The sequence below is a fragment of the Nematolebias whitei genome, chromosome 8 (genome assembly GCF_014905685.2).
Source record: "Nematolebias whitei isolate Nwh7 chromosome 8, NemWhi1, whole genome shotgun sequence".
Classification (NCBI taxonomy): domain Eukaryota; kingdom Metazoa; phylum Chordata; class Actinopteri; order Cyprinodontiformes; family Rivulidae; genus Nematolebias; species Nematolebias whitei.
The window spans coordinates 737,048-745,062 of record NC_056505.1 but is presented as its reverse complement, the minus strand read 5'-3'; positions in this window follow the sequence as shown (position 1 = coordinate 745,062).

Here is an 8,015-nt window from a genome sequence, read left to right as displayed (position 1 = left end):
TTCTTGTTTGGCCTGATCTCTTGGTTCCTTGACCCTCCGCCTGCCTCGACCACGTCTCTTTGGATTGCCCTTTTGGATTTGTTTCTGCATCTGCTCTTGGTACCGACCCACGCCTGCCCGACCACCGATCTGCCTGCTCCTCTGGTACTGCCTGACATCTGCTTCTCGTTACTGGACCTTGGAAAGCCTGACCTCCCCTTTTGGATCACGGACTCTGGACACACAGACAGCTGCGGCCGACTGTCGTCCTTCACCGGACTCAGCCCTTCCAGCAGCTGCAGATCTGGACACTTCCACCTTTCAGGACCCTTGAGATCATCTGAGACGGTTAGTGGTTTTTCCTTATTGACTATTTTCCACGTTCTGGTAATCAGCACGACCACTAACCGTTCTCTGCTTCTTAGATTGCTCCTGCCGTTAACCGACACCAGAACCAGAACCCAGACCAGCACCGAGACCAGCTGTCACTTCCCTCCTAGAAACAATAAACACTTATTATTTATCGTCAGTCTGTTGTGTTGTGATCTTGGTCCAAACCCTCACGAGAGTTCCTTACAGGTTCACCCATCCTGAGACTTTCTTTCTTGAAAATTCAAGTGAAAGAACACTCTCTTTTCTATTATCATTACTGTTTTACAAATGTTTGGTAATCAAAGTGTTTTAGTTCAAACATTTTAGATGTTACAGTGAACTAATCAATTTTATTAACTGTAAAACAGTAACAATGATTTTTGAGTTGCTTATGCAAAGTTAGAATTCATGTTAAGGTCTGTTACAGAGTAAGTATGCATTTTCTGATTTCTGTCTTTGAATGAGCAGTGTACGTTTTCCAAGGTCAGGAGTCGAAGCAGACAAGTGTTGGAACAACTGTCTTGTTTTTAAATCCTCTCAGACGTAAACAGAGAAGTTGGCACCTGTTTCTCCAAACTCGCCCAAACATTTCTCTCGCCTGTCTGGGAACATTTTCAATCTGTTCCAATAACATTCTTGCTGTTTTCTGACTTCTAGTAACCTCTTACGTCACAAACCACACCCCTGTCTGGTCGACATTGACCAATCAGGGACTCCCAAATGAACCGGAAATAGAGCCCTTTAAAATGTCGGTACTTCCTAGTTCTCTCAGATGATCGTAGTTCTGTGAAGTGGCAGTTCTGTGAAGTGGCAGTTCTGTGAAGTTGCTGTTGGGTCGCAGTTGCCGTTGGAGTCGGGCTGGAGAGTTTGCAGCTCCAGTCGTTTGGGAGAACAGAAGTCCAGCCATGATAAGGCTCTTCCGAGTTTGGGATTATAACATCTTCCACCTCCGAGTGGACTCGGACGAACCCCACTCATGTGAGATCCACTCGTTGAGGTGAACTGTTGTTGACGAAGTCCCGTCACCACTCCGGACGTATCTCTGCCATCCTACAGAGACGCTGAAAGGTAGCGTTAACTGGAGCTCCTCTTCCGCTGATTCATCGTCAGAGAGGTAAATGAGTCTAGTCCACTACTGAGCGTACGAGGAAAGCTGGGTCGGATGGAGGGTGTCGTCCTGTCAACACTTTTCACTCATACACACCACATTCTCCCTCATCCATCTTTCACTCCCACTAAACTTCATCTTTCCATCTTTAAAAATAATTCTATCAAGTAGAAATCATTGACAGATATTTTTAGAAATGTCTGAAGCAAAGTTCTCAATCACCGCTGTGTGATTTGATGTCTGCTGTTCTGCTGAAAAGTGAAACAATCGCCGTATTGTTTCTCACTACCTGTAAAGCTGATTAATTATGTTGTTATTTTCATATTTTGCCAAATTAATGTAAATGTTCGATGTTAAAATTTGATTCTGTAAATAAATGACCACATTCATTTTGATGGGTCAAAGATAAATAACGTCTCACGTTACATTTTATTAAATTCAATGCACGTTTATATTCAGTCCAGAAAAATGAAAGAATCCGTTTTAATCAGGTGAATATCTCAGGATATGTTCATCTACATACTGGTGGCCCGTGACGTGTTCATAAATGGACTGTGTATTCGTGTAAAGATTGATTTTACGTGTTGGCATGAAAAATAGCAGATTGTTTAAACAGTGCTGAAACGCGGCAGCTGAGCTGCGCCGCTTGGAGCTAGACACTGCATGTTTACGCTGGCGATGCTTTGAAAGCTGAAATTGTGAGTCATTGAGTCTTTTTAAAGCTGAAATTGTCTGTCTGTTATGTGTAACTAAAGCTGCGTTTGTGTAGAAACGCTTTATTCTGTAAAACTGTGGTCCAGACGTGACTCTGGTCCGGCTTGTTTTGATAAGTTCGAACGAGTTTGTTTTAAATGGTTTGAAAGACGTTTTAATGCCGGGGCGCCGACTCCGTGCAGCTCAGAGCTTGATTCGTGACATTTGTAACAGAAATTGGTGCATTTTGACAGTTTAAAAGGCGACAAGTTGACGGACTTGTTCAGATAAATCTAACATGCTAGTTGGAAAGACGCTGCGCGATTGGTTGAATTCAGCTGAGTTAGCTGCTGTGTAACGCTTTCATTGGCTGAGAGACGTGTCAGTCGTGCTGCTCTGTCATTGGTAGATTCAGTCACGTGACCCGGAAATGAAAACTCGTTTTCATAGGGAATTAAAATCTGCTTTTTAAAGCTGAAAAGCACTTTAAAGTTGATTCTGATACGCGGCTCCGTGTCTTCGAAGCATAATCGCTGAAATTTTGCCACGTTTGAGTTTAAAATCCGTCATTAAATGATGTTTTTGAACAACGCTAGCGATGCTAATTTTAAGCTAACAGCTAACGACCGGATGAGTGACGTGTCACGTCACTTCCTCCATGTCGGAAATGAGCTCGGTTGCAACCGTAGCCTTCGCTGTGCTTAAAATCACTAAATAAAGCCGCCACATGTCCCAGAAAACTCGTGTTCATGCAAAAAGTCGTGCTTGTTGAAACAACGCCAAGTTTAAGCTTTAAAACCGTTCAGAAATGTTGATTTTAACCGAGTTTAGCCGAAGCTAACTTTAAGCTAAGCGGCTAACAACAGGATGTCAACCGAACGTTCACAGGAAGTCGTCATAGACTCCTGCTGGTAGAAAGCTAAACACTGCCCCCTCCTGGAGAAACTTGATATCACAGTTTCACTCAGTTTTAGGTTATTTTTGAGTGGAATTAAACGTATTTTCTTTCTGTAAGGCATTTTGAGTTAATAAACGTTCCTCAAAGCTGAATAATCACTGTTATCTTGCATTTAAAAAGTATTTAAAGTATTTATGCAGAACGGCATTTACCAAGAAGCTTTTAATCACTGATAATTCCTTATAAAAAGGTACAAAATAAAAGTTAGAAACTTTTTAAAAGAATACAGATACAGATATTCACAGGGATAAAAGTTTGCTCATTTGCTGGAGAGATAATACACGTTTAATTGCTAGATCATTAAATAAGAGTAAATATATCAGAAGAGAGAGACTCTTCTGATTTTATCTTACCACCTAAAACAACACATTCTACTATTTAATTTTAAATAGCAGATATTGGCAGGAGGACAGGAGTACAACAGTTTTTCTGAAAAAAGACTGATTATTCCTCATCATCAATTTTCTTTTCTCTTTCCACCCACCTGGGTTGATGAGTAACTGTTTAAAATAGCGAATTTCTGGAAGCAAACGGTTTAAAAAACGTTTTAAACTGATGATTGCTGTGAGACTAAAAAGAAAAATTGCAGGTTTATAAAAATTCAGTGCTTTAGAGTGAAAGACACTGAGGGGCTTGGTAATCTAGTATCTGTTAAGAAATAAGCACGTTAAGTAACACTGCCAGAGAAGCATTTACTTAAGAATATTCATGAATTGGGGTAAAACCTACAAATAGGTACCCACATTTGAATAAGTTGACTTATAACAGTACTTTTGTGTAAACCCAAAGCTAGAATAGTGTGAAACTCATTGACATTTGAATACAATTATTTACCTGTAAAAATATCTGAAGCTGGCAATTGTTTTACACAGATAAGTGCTGAACAGTGAATAACCATGACAGGTGTCAGGGAAAAAGATTTTGATCCTTATGAGATGAAGGTCTGTTTAGAAGATGCGTTAGCGCTGCTGACAGCATCCTTACATCCATATGGCGAACAGGCGGACAGCATGAACCCAAAAGAGTTAGTGGACAATCTGATGGAGGTTGCAGAAAGTGTTACCTCTACAGAAATTAAAATGTCAAGCTATGAAAAGCTGGCTAAAATTGCAATATTGCTGAAAGAATCATTCTATACAGTTGTTGAGAAAGCTGATTACCTTGCAATAAGGTTAGACAGTGAAAAAGAGGTGGTTCAGAAAATTGAAGAACACTTCCTTCAATTTAAAAGTGAACACGAAGTCCTCACAAAAAAACAATCTGAACAGATGTTTCAATCACAGCAAGATGCACGTGCAGAAATTGATTCGCTGAATAGCAAAATACAGTTACTTAATGCATCACTATCTGAAGCCAGGGATGATAAAGAGCTGTTGTCCAGAGGATACTTTGCATTAAGTCGGGATCACGACAAGACAGTGTCACAAGTTTCCCGCTGCAAAGGCGAAATAGATGTGCTTAAAAAGGAGCTGGAAGAACGCAGAGTGGATAAACACGCATTACTGGAGCTATATAGGCGTTTACAAAGTGATTATCAAACATCACAGGAACGCTTAAAAGCATGTGAGCAGAAACTAAGAGCGGCAACAAATAAAAGTTCTGACGTGGGGCGAGTTTGTCTGGAACTCAGAGAAGACCGTGGACAGAGTCCAGGTCACCCACAAACACCTCAGAAAGACGTTGTTGCACCTCCTGCTCTTAATCCACCCTCACCTAAAGTGGTAGGAACAGACCTGAACAGGTCTCCTCCACAAAACATGCAACAGAGTGCATGGAAACTTCCTCTTTCAATGGATGTTCTGCTAAAACTCTCAAAATATGTACAACACTTCGTACCTGGACCGATGGGTTCAACTGGAACAAAAGCGTACCTCAGAGATCTCGAATTCAGATTGAAAGGTTATCCTAATGCTACGGTTGAGGATAAGATCAGTCTGATACGGCTCACTTCAGACAGAGAGGTGTTCGCCTTCATCGAGCGTCTACCTGATGTAACGAGAAAGGATTACAACCTTCTGTGTGAGGCTTTGATCAGAGAGTACGACCCCTGCACGGGACCTGCTGGTTTCCCAGCCGCTGACAAGGTCAAGCAGGGAAAGAATGAACATCCAAAGATTTATTACAAAAGAATCTTCCAAGCTTATTTTGGTTACAGAAATGAAACCGGAATGGAGGAAGAAGAAAATTTTAAATATGTTTTCAGCAAAAATCTCCACACTGACATACGCATGTCAGTACAAATTATGGCAAATTTCAGAGAAAAATCCATAAATGAGATTAAACAGTGTGCTGTGAATGTGTTCGAGGCATGTTCTCAGGCTAAGACGCCCATAGAGGTGTTTCCTGGTAAAAAGGTTAAACCCCACTCCCTAGAAATGGAAGGAAGGCGCGCGTCGCCACCTCCTCCTAAAACAGGCGAGAAAAGGCAGTATTTTCAAACTAACAAACCACGTAATAAAGGTGCACGCTGGGACAAAAAGGCTCCTCTTTCAGAGGATGAACGTGATTATCGTAAATGGGGCATGCGTAGGACGCAAAGATATGGGATCCAAGAGGACCCATATTATCAGGGGAAATCCGAAGAGGAACCCCCAAAAGACGTACCTAACCCTCCCCCACCTCGGACGAAACGGACCGAGGCGATAAAATCACAAAGGTCCCAGGAACAAGGCCCTAAACCTCTGAGCTCGGAAGAGACAGAGGAAATACAAAGGTTTTTAGAAACTTTGATACACGCTGAAATGGGAATCCAACCAGGAGCACAATGTAGTGATCTGATCGCTACTAAATCTGAAGGCGCGAATGACAACATTACAGATGTCGGTGAAACACACCAAGACATTGCTGTCGTTGCCTCCAACAACCCCTCATCGGACGAAGGGGGGATAAACTCACACACAAACGATGATGAGTCATCACAAACTGAAAACTCAGAACCTGACTTTCATGATTTTGAACTAGGCATTCCAGTTCTGGGAAGACTCCCAGATAACCTGGTACCGAGTCAAGAAGCTGGGCCAGTATGGTTCACGAAACCATCACAGGCCATCGCTCTTTTCTCAACCGATGATGTCGACCAAGGACCACAAACCTATGGTGTCTTACCCATAGACAGGTCCGACGACTCAGAAAAGGATTCGTTGGAGCTCCCCAAGGAGCAAGAACCCTCATCAGTCTCATCACAGATTGAACAGGTGGTCGCCCAAGCCGACACTCTGACATCTGATGAAGAAAGAGACAACACTCGCCAAGTTCTTTTAAAATATGAAAAGTCATTTTCAACTGACCCAGACATCATCCAACTTCAGAAGTTGGATGATCCTGCAATTAAATCGATGATACTGTATCTGACTGACCCAGACAAATACACTCCATCGAAAGTCGAACTGGATTCCGATCCAGACCTAAAAGTCCTCTGTCAGCTGCGCAAACAGTTAAAACTACTCAAGGACAGCCTAACTTTAGCTCATGGAGCGACGTCCTCACCCGTGTTCGCGGTCTCCCATGACCGAAGGGGGGTGACGCCAGGTAGGATAATGCTACCAGACGCGATAACGTGAGCAAATCTGACATTCAGAGTGAGTGGCGCACCGAAACGTCGTTTTCTAGTTGCTTAATCACTACTCTCGTCAATGTTGAAACGTTGTTTTACTGGTTGCTTAGTCACTGTTTTTGTCGATGTTGAGACATCGTTTAATTGGTTTTTGGTATTGTTTTTGAACACCCCAGGCAAGAATGAATTTTGTTGTGTAGTTAAGTTAGAGACTAAGAGGCCTTTAACCATGCCAACATGCAGTTCATTCGTTAAATTGCAATCTTTGCGGAGTCAATGTATATTATTGCTACCTTAAGTACCATAATCTACATTGGTCTCACAACGCTTAAGCCGAACCTACTCGAACAATTCTATTCGGGGGGATAGCTAATTCTTTTTGATGAGTCTCGCCATAGACTTCCAAAACATTTATGGGGAAACCAAACACCCAATCTCAAGTTGTTCGTCTAAAAGACAACAGACAATTGAACCAAACTATATTTTACCATGTAAAGCTAACTTAAACCAAGTTAGAAATGGAAAAATAGTTTGGACCCCTTTTCTATAGGTATAAACCCCTGTAGTTACCCTTTTCAGCATGTTCCACCCCTTAACTGGTAGTTGTAGCTGTTTCCAACCATAATAGCTTACACACCAGGAGCATATAGTTTAAGGCCTTATGTAAAATCCCCTTCATAAGCCCACCTTAAACCACATAATTGCATGACACATTTGAACCAGAACGGCACAGGCTGGACATCCACCCAGCGACGACCTTCGCTGGAGGAGACCTGCAATCCTGACGTTGGTCTCCAATCTTCATCCAGTGGCTGCATCTTCGGTTCAATCCAAGGGAACCCCTAAGTATGCTGATCAATCAACACTTCCAATCGTTGTGGATTTACCGTTGTGGATTATATGACTTTTTCCAATGGATTACAGACTCTGTTTCTAAGGGGTTAAAGCATTGCTACAATGGAATTACCGACGACGTTATGGAATTATAATCAACACAATGGAATTACCAAGAACATTGTGGAAATTACCTTTGACTTTGTTTCCTTGTAGGATTACTTTTGACTTTTGTTTTCCTTGCTGGATTACTTTTGACTTTTGTTTTCCTTGCTGGATTACATCAAGCTCAAGGACATTTGAAGGCGTAAGTTCATGTTTGGAATTCATCCCCATGGACAGGTGATGATTTCCAAAGGGGGGACTGTAGTGAACTTGACCTGATGTCAAAACTAAGCCTAAGGTCAAAACCCTAGACCTTAAGAACCTTGTGGGACAGAAACTGTCATTTCATTGATTTGAATCCAGAAATACAGGTTCACCCATCCTGAGACTTTCTTTCTTGAAAATTCAAGTGA